Source organism: Triticum aestivum, chromosome 7D (assembly GCF_018294505.1).
Source record: "Triticum aestivum cultivar Chinese Spring chromosome 7D, IWGSC CS RefSeq v2.1, whole genome shotgun sequence".
Classification (NCBI taxonomy): domain Eukaryota; kingdom Viridiplantae; phylum Streptophyta; class Magnoliopsida; order Poales; family Poaceae; genus Triticum; species Triticum aestivum.
This window is the reverse complement of record NC_057814.1, coordinates 366,094,740-366,108,761: the sequence shown is the minus strand read 5'-3', so window position 1 is coordinate 366,108,761 and position 14,022 is coordinate 366,094,740. Positions and strand designations below refer to the sequence as shown.

The following is a 14,022-nucleotide window of genomic DNA, read 5'->3' as shown; positions in this document are numbered from 1 at the left end:
CGACGGTGAAGGGCCGCCGCATGATGCGAGGCCGCCGGGTCAGGGCGACCGGCGGGCCGACGCGCGGACGACGCGCGAGGCCGCCGAGTCGGGGCGACCGACGGGCAGACGCACGGACGACGCACGAGGCCGCCGGGTCGGTGAAGAAGCCGGCCAATCGCGCCGGTGTTGGAGTAGAGGCGCACGGGGTCGACGGCGGCGGTGGGCGACGCAAACCGGATCACATAGACCGGAAAACCAAAAAGTAGACGCCGATCAAAGCGACCGACGAGAGAAAGAAAACCCGGATCAAAGGATCGGGAAAAAAGACTCTCTAGGGCAGCGGGCCAACACGGCCGGCGGACGAACCCTAGGTACGGGCGGCGCAACCCCGGCGGCGGTCATGGAGGCCGACCGCCCCAGGGGCAGCGCGCGGGTGCTGAAGCGGCGGCGGCTAGGGGTTAGAACCCGGAAACTAATACCATGTTAGAAGGGAGAGAGGGATTTGGTGGAATAGGTGTTTTATTGCTTGAGCCTCGTGGGCATATATACTAGATCGGTATCGCGCCTTAGCGCGAGGGTGTCGGTCCCAATGATATGGTAATTAGGTAATGCTCAAGTTAGTAGGAAACCTGGTTTAGCATATGTATTCAAACAGGACAACAAAATAGAAGAAAAAGAAAACATTCACTTCTAACAGAAGCAAGTCATCATCGAGTTTCAACATCGTCATGAGATTATAAGGCAACATCAAGTTTATTGAGTTAAAGGGACCACAAAAGATCATCACTTTACATTAAGCTCAGTACTACGAGCGTGAACATGAGAGCAATTACAAAGAGTTGGAACATAATAAAGAAGAAAAAGGCAGATACAATGACAATATAGATGTTAAATCTACGAAGCTATAGTTATTAGTCATACTGAAAAGTAGCTCCATTCAATTGCCTTGTCGATCAACCTCATATGCGGTACTTCACATGAACCCGATGCAAATAGTCCGGGAAATACATGGCATAGAATGATTTCTGTATAGACTTGTGATTTCCTACCTTAGCTTTTTAAAGCTTATTATGGAGAGTGAGCGATGGTTTCCCCCTTTCAATTTTGAAGGCGAAGAAACACATTTGATACTCTCTGATCCCTCCCGCCTTGACAAAGTCTGACAAATTGCTTTTTTTGTGTTCCTCTTATGCGCCAAACCTGTCTCGTAACATATCCAGCGCTGAGACTGACCATCATGTCCTCGACTGGTTCATTGAGATGGTTCTTCTAATTATTTTTTGTTAAGTGGCAGGAGAAGTGCTTGAAAAGGAAACATCAATTGATTAGAGCCGGGTACTACGATACTCTACTTGTAAGAGGTCGCATATTTAAGGTCCTTACCATCCTTAGTCCAGGAGTGACCAGTGTCTTATTCATCCCACAAACATAATACTTGATGAGAGGGCTGGTTGAACCAATGTAAAGCGCGGCTTGCCACGCATTGCCTGCATAAGCGGTGGGCAACTGGAAGTGAATAATTAAGTTGAAGATTGACACATTTCAAATAGTGTATGCATATTTCATAGGCAACTAAAATGATATATGCACATGGATATAAGCATGTAAATATTTTATTTACGATAAGGTAAAATTGTATATTCATAGCTCAACTTGAGATGTTCCAGTTCATAACTGATAGGGAGAGAAGTAATTACTGAGATTACCTAGGTAGAAGTTCAAAGTGGCATGCAACAAAAATCGAGATAATGTAGCAAAGTCGACATCGAGCTGAAATATTTGGATAAGTATATTCTGAACTCATCAGTTCCTCCTGGGTAGTACAAAATTTTAAACAACAAAAAATAACATACCCTGAAGCAACCGTGAAGTCAGATGTCATAAAACCCTGACCTAGTGCAATTGTTACGACAACAAGCAGGGTATAGAAACTTCTGTCATAATGTCCGGATGAAATGACCTGATTTATCTGTAGCGTCTTCCATAACCACAGTGGCAGTCCTTGCAACAGGGGCAGGCGTCCCTCAGCAACATGGACGGGAGCACACACAACGGATGCGGATGATGCAGACATGAGCGCCGCCACTGCGCACTGCGGTCAACCTAGAGGAAAGGGATGATGCGACGACAAATGAGATGAGCAAACTTAATAATCCCTTACTATTGCAAAAAATGCATCCATTTCTATTAAATAGGAGGAACATCCAATTCCACCACGAAAGGAAAAGAGATAGATTCAGTTACATAATATGGCAGTGGGCGTAATCAAAAGATCAGTTAAAGGATGACATACTGATAAAATGACCTAATGATCATAGTAATCAACACAACGGAGTTCTTGGACTGTCTTCAGTTCGAACTAATCATGACTGCTGCTGGAAGCCTCTCTTTAGCAAGTTGAAGATCAAAAATTGTTCAAAAAACCGCATTTACCAAATATCAAGGATCGACACTTGCCAGTTTGAGTGTACCAAGTCAAAATTAATAAGTTATAGCTTGTTATACCATGTGATGTCTGAACCAAATATCGATGAGTAAATGAAAAAAAACTACCTGACAATGCAATTACATACATGTATAGGAATGGTTTAACACAACACATTTAAATAACTGATATATTGAGCTAATCATTACTAATATGTTTTCACGTGAATACTTTATGTTGGGAGAAATCTGAAGTGCAAAACTTAAAAGCCAGCTTTGGTATTTGCTATAATAATGGGCCTATCAAGCATCAATCCTATATAGATGCATTTTCTCCCAATAAAAAAGGTGGTGTAAGAAAAAAATGCAGTGTGCATAAACTGGGCAGAATGTGTAATTGGCCAACAACTACTTCGAGATAGTACTAACTTGTTTAGACAGACATCTTGATAACATTAAAGCAAAAACTCTTTCTCCCGTTTTAACATACTGTGAAAATATATACTCACAAGAAATTAAGTTGTGTATAGCTGTTATACCAACTGAAAAAATGATGCCTTGGTATAAACTATGCAAGCCAGATTTGATATCACAAATCACTTAGGCCAAGCTTGGCAGCGTAATATTTTTTCAAAATCGTGGTAAGCCAAAATCTGAGTATTATAACGCCTGGACAATGAATACTTTGGTTAATCTAAAAACGGAAGTACTACAATGGCTAGGCAAGGAATAGTTCAGTTTTTTAGAATGGTGGATTTCTCAATTCAGTTATAAGAGAAGGTCGATAACTCTTCTTAAAATGCCGAAAAGAGTACAGTGCTATATATGCTATGTTGTATGAGTGTTGTGTATTTGTTGATGCCAAACACATCAAGGTATTTATAACACATTATTTTTTACTTCAATTGCAAATTATTGTACTAAAAGTCTAGAATTGCATAAAGCATGGTGAATAAGACATCACCAATAAGTAACTATTTCAAGTCATTTCTTTCAACACCCAACTCTATCGCTGAAAATACAAAGTGATTTGTGTATATATTAGAAAGAAAATAGCCACAAATATCTAAATGAATCTCGTCTTAGATATGTCAAACAGATTGGTAAAAAATAATGTGCTTCAAAAACTTCAGTAGGCTAATTCTGAACTGTTTCTCGAAAGTGTACAAAACCAACATGAAGAAGTCCAAACATATGGAGCAAATTAGCCCGAAACGAAAATGAATCCTTAAATCAAAGCATGTGGGTTCATTTCGAAATGGTCGAGTTCATTTTGAATAAAAACAAAAGTAAATCAGAAAATATGATAGCCCAAGACACATACAGATTATAACAATTGATTTATTTTTCATCTAGAACAATTGAAAGAGCACACGACTGTTTGAAATAGCTTCTAGATAGGTGGAATTTTAATCGGTCTAGCTCAAGTTTTCAGCAAAGAACAGTGTAAGCTGCATAAATATTCAGTGGTATAGATTCTGCAGATCAATTATAGGATCTGAATTAGACTGCATGCTAATCGAATTAGCTTATCAAGAATGTCAGCATGCTTTCTTGGTTGATGTAAAAAATGGAGAAGTTAAATCACACTAACAGTACATTTATGCAATATAGGATCTTAATCAGAATTCTCTGTTTAAACTAACAACGGGACAAAGCGGAGGGATTTGTTTTCACTCTGAGGACACACCCCTATGATAAAGCGGAGGGTATAACCTATGATATAAACACAATGGAGACACATCATGAACAATCACTTCATATCAATATCTCTCTCTCTCTCTCTCCCTCTCCCCCTCTCTCTCTCTCTCTGCATGATTCATACGACAAATCTGCCTAAAAGTTGCTGTAAGAAAAATTCATACGACAAGCAATTGATTCATACAACAATGGAGTCACGAAAGTTTCAGCAAGAAAATTGGATGGGCGTGGACAAGAAGAGCATAGCATGAGAGGGAGAGGGAGCAGAGAGATACCTTTCATGGCGTCCAGTAGGGTTGGAGCAGCGGCGACCCGGAGGAGTGAAGCGATGGTGTTCCCTTGCTTGTGTCTGCGCGCATCAGGGGGTGAGGGAGGGAGGGGAGCGGCCAAATCAAAACAAGCAAGCAGAGGGGGAGGGGGTAGAAGAGGGACCTTGCATTCTCATTCTGTGGTTTGGAGCCCCATGTCCATTTCCATGGAGAAGAAGCACATGGTTGCTGGTGCCGGTGTCGTGGTTGTTTATCATTTATATGAGAAAAACAGAGCACACTTCAGGTTTATGTGAACATCTACAGATTTTTTTTCAAAATAAGAGTTCAGCAAGCTACCACCTTCAGCCTCCTAATTTATCAGAGAACATCATTTGTTAGTTTTGAGAAACCAGGAAAAGCAAAGAAACATTAGGCACATTTGAATAAACATGTCAACAAAATGAGTGATATAGATAGAAAAATAGCAAAAAGAAATTCAGTAAAAAGAAACGCTTGTATAGTCGATCAATATGTATTTCTAAAACTGATATATTATCTTGATAACATGTTTATTTTCTATCCAATGCTTGATTGTGGCATAAAATTACACCATGGTAAATTTGGAGAAAGACCAAGCTTTGGTTTCAGGCTTTAACCACTTGGTCACAAATTTCAGAAAAAGTAAAGACAACAGCCCAGTGGTCATGAGATGAATTGTGCCTGCTAGTTCAGAAACATCAATACACCTAAACAGAGGAACTTACTTCCTAAGCCGGTGATGCTATTTTACCGATGCAACTGGCCCACATTGGTTCGTGTGCAAAGACCGCGTTGGTCTAGTCCTTGATCTTGTCTGCAAATAAAACGATCATCTCAGCCTATACCTTTCAGGTGACAAGATATTCTATACAAATCTGCATGCATTGGTCGCCCAAAACAGGAATGGAAACCACCTCCACCGTCGATGAGGATGAAACCACCTCCACGCACCCACAATGTCACTCTAGTTGTTTCTCTATTAAAATGTGAACCATCCAAAGATAACTTTTATTAAATCTTGCAGTGCAAATAGCAAAAGAGATGAACATCAGTGCATTATTAAACATAAAAGATGCATGTCAGTGCATTAGTATCCAAACTAAAATTAAAACTGCACTTGTTACATGCTGCACTGTTTTAAGTGAAAAGAGAAACATGATACTATCTAAGCCACTTCCTTTCGATTCCACATGCCACTTCCTTCTAAGGTATAAACTGTACTAAAAGGAATAGATAGAACAATGTACATATATGATTGTGCATAATATCGGGGATACAGAATGAAACCCCACCGTCTCATGTTTTGCATGTAAATACATTGCCTGCACTAAAAGGAAGATAGAACAATGTGCATACATGAATGGTGTCGGTGGTTGTGCTGGTACGTGGTTCCACTTTGCCACCAGATGACTCATCGAGACCAACGACAAGTCCAGTAGTAGAAGTAGAATAAGGGACACGAATGTCACAGACAATAAGGCTGCAATTGGGTTTGCCATGATGACTACCCCATACCATATCCCCTTTCTCTTGCATAATGCCACTAACAGAACAATACCCTTGATTTTAAATTCCCAAATTGGATTGAACACTATGAGTAAACTGATGAGAGAGACCCCCATGGCAGTCACAGGAGCAACTGATACTAACATCATATAGGTACCAGGTGCATAGGCAATTATGAAGCATGCTAACACCTTTCAAAAGTGCACTTCCTGCTCCGAAGGAATAGTGTGGGATCTCCAGAAAAGATGAGAGAAATTGTACCCATGGTTGAGAAAGCAAAGGCAATTGTGTACAGACGGAATAATCAGAGTGCTGATTGCTGGAGAGCAGAAAAATAACACTGATTAAAGTCAGAAGAGGCTAAAACAAAACATGGTAAATTAATTGAGTAGAGAGGAGAAATTTGACCTTGAATTCGTACAGGGCGGCAAGTGTATATTGCAGCATATATAGTATAGCCCTTTCTCGAGAGGCCGGACCAAGTATCCATGGACGAATGAAACTACTTTTGTTGCCTTTTCTAGATCAGAGCATTGGATGGATTCTTCTCGAAGAAAAAGGAGATCACAATGTTGTGACCTGAACTCAGCAACATTGGGGTAGGAGCCGAGTAGATGGCGCACTGAAACTACAACCAAACCCCCAACAGGAGTCGTGTAAAAAATAATCAGAAGTTACATTACTGAAAAAGTAAAACGTATGTTTTCTTGTTTTGATCTTACACTGGAGATCATAATATAACAACACAATTATTTTACTTTCTCAACAGAATCATCTTTGATGAAAATGTCTATGCTTAAAGATCAATCTGACTACCCTTATAGCCCGCCCATGTGTCGCTGCATATTAAAAAACTGCAACTTTGGTATGTCAAGCTCGAGGCACCATCCTGCTTGACAACGCTTAGCCCAGAACTCACTACGCAGCCTCCACAGTCCACACTGAACCACAGCAAGGCAACTAAGGATTATCCATGAGAGGTTCTAGACCGTTTCCTATGAATGAGTCTCTCTAGCCAATGGTAACATATACACCTACCTATCCAAAACAAAGCAACTAATTTTATGAATATGTATGATGCCAGTCAGCCATGCTCTAGTCTGTACCAAGCTATCTATACGAAAACTTGCAATCACACAAGATAGAAACCAATCATCTGCGAAACTTGAACCCACGAACCACGAGGAAGAGAATTCATTGCGGGGGGCGTCGAAACCTCGAGGGAATCGGTGAGGCGCACGAGCAGGAACCCATAATGGACGCGAATTCGAAGAATGTTCTGGAGGCAGGATCTGTGCTCACCTTGGGCGCGGCGGTGGATGAGGAATCCTGGACGATTTGGTCGATGAGAAGGAGATGGACGAGCATCTCGTCGTCGCTGAACCACGCTGCCCCTCGAGCAGAAGCGCGCGCCAGATCGACGCAGCGCCAGCGCCGTTGGGGGTCAGCCTCGATCCGCGGGGCCGTCACCACCGACACGCCGACGGGGACGCGCCGCTCCCGCCCGGCCCTGCAGACCGCCGGCTCGGAGGATTCGATCCGGTGAGGGACGAATCCACACAGGAGAGAAGGTGAGGGGATTGAGAGAGGGTTAGGGCCTGTGGAGATGGGGAGAGGGCGCACCACGGCAAGGGGACGCGGGGACGGCGCCGGCGGCAGCGGCAGCTCTCCTGTAACACCCCGCATGTAACTTGCCATATTTGTAACTCCGACTCTTGCCATTTTCGGCTATGTGATATGTTTTTCCCTCCGTTGTCGGGTTTTGTCTTTCGTTTTGTATTTTGTCATGTCATGCATTTTCATATCATGTCATCATGTGCATTGCATTCGCATACGTGTTCGTCTCATGCATCCGAGCATTTTCCCCGTTGTCCGTTTTACAATCCGGCGCTCCTATCTCCTCCGGTGCACCCCTCTTGTTTTCTTTCGTGTGCGTGTGTCAAACTTTCTCGGAATGGACCGAGGCTTGTCAAGTGGTCTTAATATACCACCCGGAGACTACCGGTCAAGTTTCGTTCCATTCGGAGGTCGTTTGGTACTCCAACGGTTAACCGGGCATCCGCAAAGTCCATTTGAGTATCCAGCAAAAACCCCCTCTAAAACCAGCCCAAAACCCACCAAACTCTCTTCCATGCTCTAGGTCGTTCGATCACGATCGTGTGGGCGAAAACCGCACCTCATTTGGAGTCTCCTAGCTCCTTCTACCTATTTATATGTGTGCATCCCCAAAAACGGAATCGCAGACGAACCCTAGCGTCCTCCACCTCGCGCCGCCGGACACGTCCGCCCGCGCCGGCGGACGAATCGCAGCGCGCCACGTGTCCCGTCTCCGGCCACCCACCGCGCCGGCCCGTGAAGCCCGCCGCGGGCCCGCGGGCCCGTCCGCCGCCGCCCTTCCGCCTCCGCGCGCCCGAGCCCGGCGCCTGGCTTCGCCCGAGCCGCGCGCTCGCCGAGCCGCCGCCGGCGCCGCCGAGCTCGCCGGCCGGCCCCGCCGACCCGCCGGTCCCGCCGGACTCCGCTCCCTCCGGCGCCCCGCCCGACGCCGGCGACCCTCCGGCCTCGCCTCCTCCTTCCCCCGCCGTCCTCTCCTCTGGTCGCCGACGAGCTCCTCCACCGGCCGAACTCCTCCTCGATCCGATCTGGATCTCTCCCTCGTGAGCGTTGACTTTCTTGCCTCCCTAATTTCTTCTAAGTCCCCAGAATTTATCAGCAAGTGCCTCTGTTCGTGATACCATAACTCCGTGCATGTAGCTCCGATTCGCGCGTGTAATATGTCAAATTGTTCGTCTCGCGATGCTCTTAATTTTGTTCAATTTCACCATGTTCATTAGAGGTCATCTTGATGCCCAAATCTTCGTTGGAAGAGGGCTAGTTGCTGTTATTCTCTGGTTCTTGACAGAACTTGGAGATTTGTCATTTTTGTACCATTTAATCTGTGCATCTTATGAGCATGAGCTCTACATGTGTTTTGAAGTATGCCATGCCATATTTCCAGTGGTGTAGTCCATGTATTTTTGTGATATCTGTGGTGACTAGCACAAGCATGCAAAGTAGGCCCCGTAATATTTCTGATTTCACGGACTTAGTGATTTCTCTAGGACTTGGTGATTTCTCTAAGTCATTGTCTGCTGTAATTTTGTTGCCATGTAAACTTGATGCTACAGAGAGATCCATGAACATTTTGGAGATGTTCATTAAGGATGTTTTGTAGCTATAGTTGTAATTAATCCATTCCTGCAATTTTTTGCAAATATGGAGTGCCTTAGCATGACTCAATCTTGCTCTACTTTTGCTATAAAATATTTCTGGCAGATTCTTAACATGATATGCAATTTTGCCAAGCTTATTGTAGTTGCCCCATACATGATATGCAATTGTTCTTGCCATGGATAGCTTCATAAACATGCCATCTTGCTGTAGGTATTCTTGGTTTGTCATGCATTGCTCTGTAGTGAGTGCATCAAGCTCACAAAGAGGCCTACATATTAATATTTTTGCCATGCTCTGTTTTCCGCTAAGTCTGAAACCTGTTAACGAAACTTGCTATGTTTACATGCTTGCCATCATATCTTCTGGTCCTTTTTGGCTTATGGTCAGTAAGGGACTTTTGTCATGTGCATTTAGTAGAACACTGCCATGCCTTGTTTTGCTATGTTAAGTTTCTGTAGCATGTTGATTTCGTGCTCTGAACATTGCTACCTGATGCTGATTTCTGCCATGCCCAGTTTTTCACTAAGTCTGTGAACCTGTAATCTTTTGCACTTTTGCCATGCTTGTTTGAGCTTGATATGTTGTGAACTAGACGTATCTCATTGTTCCTATTTTGTCAAGCTTCTCCTGTAGATTACTGCTATGTGCTTTTTTGCTATGTTGGGGTGCTGCAGCTTTGCTACTTGTTGCATTTTAAGTGATATCTTGCTGTTTATCGCAGATTAGTGTCATTCTTGTTTTGCTTGCCTTTTGCAAACCGTGCATCCGATTCCGGTGATCTTCATATCGATTTCGACCGAAATCATCTCATCTTCCCAGTGGCATGCTTGGTTTGCCAAGTTACTACCATGTTCATCATTTCCTTCCGGAGCACGCATATGCATCGCATATCATATCTCGCATATCATACATGTTTTGCATCATGTTGCTTGTGCATTTCTCGTGGTTGATTGTGGTTCCGTTTGTTTGTGTTCTTGTCTTGGGTAGAGCCGGGAGACGAGTTCGTGAACGAGGAACCTGCCGAGTACGCTTACGAGGATCAAGCTTTCGACAACTCTGAGAACCTTGCAGGCAAGATGACCACCCCTCGAAATCACTTCTATCTTTGCTATGCTAGTTGTTCGCTCTATTGTCATGCTCCGCTACCTATCACTTGCTATATCATGTCTCCCATTTTAGCCATGTCAGCCCCTAACCATCCTTTCCTAGCAAACCGTTGTTTGGCTAAGTTACCGCTTTTGCTCAGTCCCTCTTATAGCGTTGCTAGTTGCAGGTGAAGTTGAAGTTTGTTCCATGTCGGAACATGGATATGTTGGGATATCACAATATCTCTTATTTAATTAATGCATCTATATATATTTGGTAAAGGGTGGAAGGCTCGGCCTTATGCCTGGTGTTTTGTTCCACTCTTGCCGCCCTAGTTACTGTTATACCGGGATTATGTTCCTTGAGTTTGCGTTCCTTACGCGGTCGGGTGATTTATGGGACCCCCTTGACAGTTCGCCTTGAATAAAACTCCTCCAGCAAGGCCCAACTTTGGTTTTACTATTTGCCGCCTAAGCCTTTTCCCCCGGGTTTTCGCGAGCCCGAGGGTCATCTTATTTTAACCCCCCTGGGCCAGTGCTCCTTCGAGTGTTGGTCCGAACCGAGCAGCCTGCGGGGCCACCTCGGGGAAACTCGAGGTCTGGTTTTACTCGTAGCTTGACTTATCCGGTGTGCCCTGAGAACGAGATATGTGCAGCTCCTATCGGGATTTGTCGGCACATTCGGGCGGCTTTGCTGGTCTTGTTTTACCATTATTGAGATGTCTTGTAAACCGGGATTCCGAGACTGATCGGGTCTTTCAGGGAGAAGGTTTATCCTTCGTTGACCGTGAGAGCTTATGATGGGCTAAGTTGGGACACCCCTGCAGGGTATTATCTTTCGAAAGCCGTGCCCGCGGTTATGAGGCAGATGGGAATTTGTTAATGTCCGGTTGTAGATAACTTGTCACTTGACCCAAGTAAAATACATCAACTGCGTGAGTAGCCGTGATGGTCTCTTCTCGGCGGAGTCCGGGAAGTGAACACGGTCTGAGTTATGCTTGACGTAAGTAGGTGTTCAGGACCTCTTCTTGGTCATTGCTAGATGGCGGCCGTTCCATTGCTTCTCTTCTCGCTCTCATTTGCGCTAGTTAGCCACCATATATGCTTTTGCCGCTGCAGCTCCACCTCTTTACATCCATCCTTTCCTATGAGCTTAAATAGTCTTGATCTCGCGGGTGTGAGATTGCTGAGTCTCCGTGACTCACAGATTCTACCAAAACAGTTGCAGGTGCCGACGATGCCAGTGCAGATGATGGCGTCGATCTCAAGTGGGAGTTCGACGAGGAACGTGGTCGTTACTATGTGTCTTTTCCTGATGATCAGTAGTGGAGCCCAGTTGGGACGATCGGGGATCTAGCATTTGGGGTTATCTTATTTTCATCTGGATTTTGACCGTAGTCGGTCTATATGTTTGTATTTTGGATGATGTATGATATTATTCATGTATTGTGTGAAGTGGCGATTGTAAGCCAACTCTTTATCCCATTCTTGTTCATTACATGGGATTGTGTGAAGATGACCCTTTTGCGACAAAACCACTATGCGGTTATGCCTCTAAGTCGTGCCTGGACACGTGGGAGATATAGCCGCATCGTGGGCGTTACATCTCCCTCGTGTGAAGAGGAGAGAAGCCGATTGGGGAGCGTTGGGCTTTTATACCTTGTGGAGAAATTCCGAAAATGCCCTCGGCGGGGTATGGGAAGTACGGCGGTGGCATGAGATCTTCTCGGTGGAGAGCAGACTATTCATTGCAGCAGTGTTTTCACTTTGATCCTACGGCCCATATCTTTCCAGAGCGAGATCCGATGGCCGAAAATCCATCAAGCGAACGCAACGAACGGTCGGATTCGTCTGAGCTCTGAGGAGGCTCGGGAGCTCCCTAGATACTTATTCCTGGATAGGAGTACATGACCTTCTTGGAGTACAAGACAAGCCAGAATATTTTCTAGTCTAACCTATGTTTTCTAATACAATCACGTTACTCAACAAAGACCTCCTGTGCAGGTAATTTCCAAATGTCCCTCATGGCCATACGCAGTGCAAACACCTTCGGGTACATAGAAAATCACAAAGCGGTACATAGAAAAGAAAATTTACACGAACCTCAATCTAAGTTTGGTTGGAGGTAGATTTTGAGTGTATCCTTTGCTCTAGGTTTCAATGCATGGTCGAGAGTGGCCTTGCCATCATAGTTTATCCTCCAACTACAACCAACCTGACTTTCCTTGACACCGACGGACTGAGCCGGACCCATCTCCCCTCCCTCTTTCTCGCAAAGATATAAAAGTTATTTCGGAAAAGAAATAACAGAGCCAAGCAGCACCCAAATCGGCTCCACTCACGTCACTTCCATCCTTTCCTTGTCAGTTGGTGTTTTCCTTGAAAAGAGCAAATAAGGAGGGGGGAAGAGAACGTTCAATCTTGTACTAGCAGGTGTCATGGTGACGGCACTGCCGACCATGTGCCTCGTGTTCGGCCTAGCTGCCAGCTCCTGTAAATACTTTCCACGATTTCTTTTTACTTTCTATATTATTTTTGTTATAAGACAATTTTCTAAAGTTTGATCCTATTTGTAAAAAATGTTAAACACTCACAATACCAAATAAATGCCATTAGACCGATCTGGAAGTATATTTTCACAATGCATTTATTTTATATTGAGATATCTTTTAATATAACTTTGTAATTGTGAGGTCGGGGTCGTTACGGACATAGTTAGCCGCCGTGTCCGACTTGGCGAACGCGGAGAGGCAGGCGGCGTTGCGCCGCTCATACCGCGCGGCCTGCCTTGCTGCCAGCTCCTCGACGGATACGACGGTCCGTGATCATGAGGGACCACCGCCACCGAGGTAGTGGAGGATGCGGCCGCGGGCCTTGGCGATCGCCGACGGTAGTTCGTCCTTGACGAATTGGCCGTGCCAGATTGCGGTGAGGCCGCGAGGATGGATCGTCGATTCGGGCGTAGTGTATGTGTGGCGGTGACGACGCCAGTTCCTCCTCCGCGCGGTGCCTTATTTGGAAGTCGCGGTTGCGTGTCGGCGACGCCGACTCTTCCTTGAGCAGCGTCCGATCTGAATGTCACCACGATTGCGGGGGGGGGGGGGGGGGGCGACTCCTTCACACGCTGCAGAGGAGACATGGGCTCCTCTTTGACGAGACGCGCCAACGAGAGGGCACTGGGCACACTTCCGGAGCGAGCGCTCCTCGTCAACTCCATCTAACGGGCCAATTCCTCGTCCGTTAGATCGGCTTCCACAAGGAGGCGCGGCTGCTGCTACGGCAACGCCTGGTCCTCCTCGTCGTCGGAGGAGGAGATGTTGATATCCTCCTTGTCGGAGCACTTGACCGCCATGGAGGCCGAGGGGCTCGGAGAGCGAGGGCGGCGGTGCCATGAGCCGGATGATGGTCCACTGTCCTCGCCGCCGCCTGTCGGGGCAGAGAACCAAGATTTCGGTATCGCCGTAGTTGGGGAGGCTCGGGGAGGAGGAGAGACTCGGAGAAGAGAGGTGTGGATGTGCAGCACCAGAAGCACGGCTTATATAGTCGTGGCCAGGAAGGGACGGTCAACCCGCTTCAATGCGGCGCAGCGGCCAGAGTTGGTTTCCGAGACACGATGTCTGCATTGAAGCAGCGACGCTCAAGGGTCGCGTCGGTCAATATCGTCCTCCCACCCGATCATGTCGCGTGGTTTCAATGCCGGCCGCTATGTGCTCTAGGCCGGCATGAATACGGCATGGGAAGCGACGCGTGCGTTGGATGGAAAGTGAGGAGGGCGGATGAAATTTATAGGTGGGCCAGGTTTGGTTTGCTTTTAGTTTGTGAAA

At 45.7% G+C, this 14,022-nt stretch overlaps 1 long non-coding RNA gene across 9 annotated transcripts; it reads right to left on the bottom strand.

Annotated features, from left to right (window-relative positions):
* Positions 1–719: 719 nt before the first annotated feature.
* On the bottom strand, positions 720–7,581 carry LOC123169541 (uncharacterized). 9 transcript variants are annotated; one of them, XR_006484868.1, is made up of 10 exons: positions 7,206–7,581; positions 6,312–6,531; positions 5,312–6,222; positions 5,123–5,211; positions 4,540–4,728; positions 4,383–4,456; positions 1,836–2,085; positions 1,689–1,752; positions 1,366–1,469; positions 720–1,284 (listed from the first exon to the last, which is right to left on the bottom strand). It is a non-coding gene; the product is annotated as an uncharacterized lncRNA (long non-coding RNA). The 9 variants fall into 9 exon arrangements; XR_006484873.1 differs by having other exon boundaries at positions 1,943–2,085; XR_006484869.1 differs by having other exon boundaries at positions 1,689–2,085.
* Positions 7,582–14,022: the final 6,441 nt, after the last annotated feature.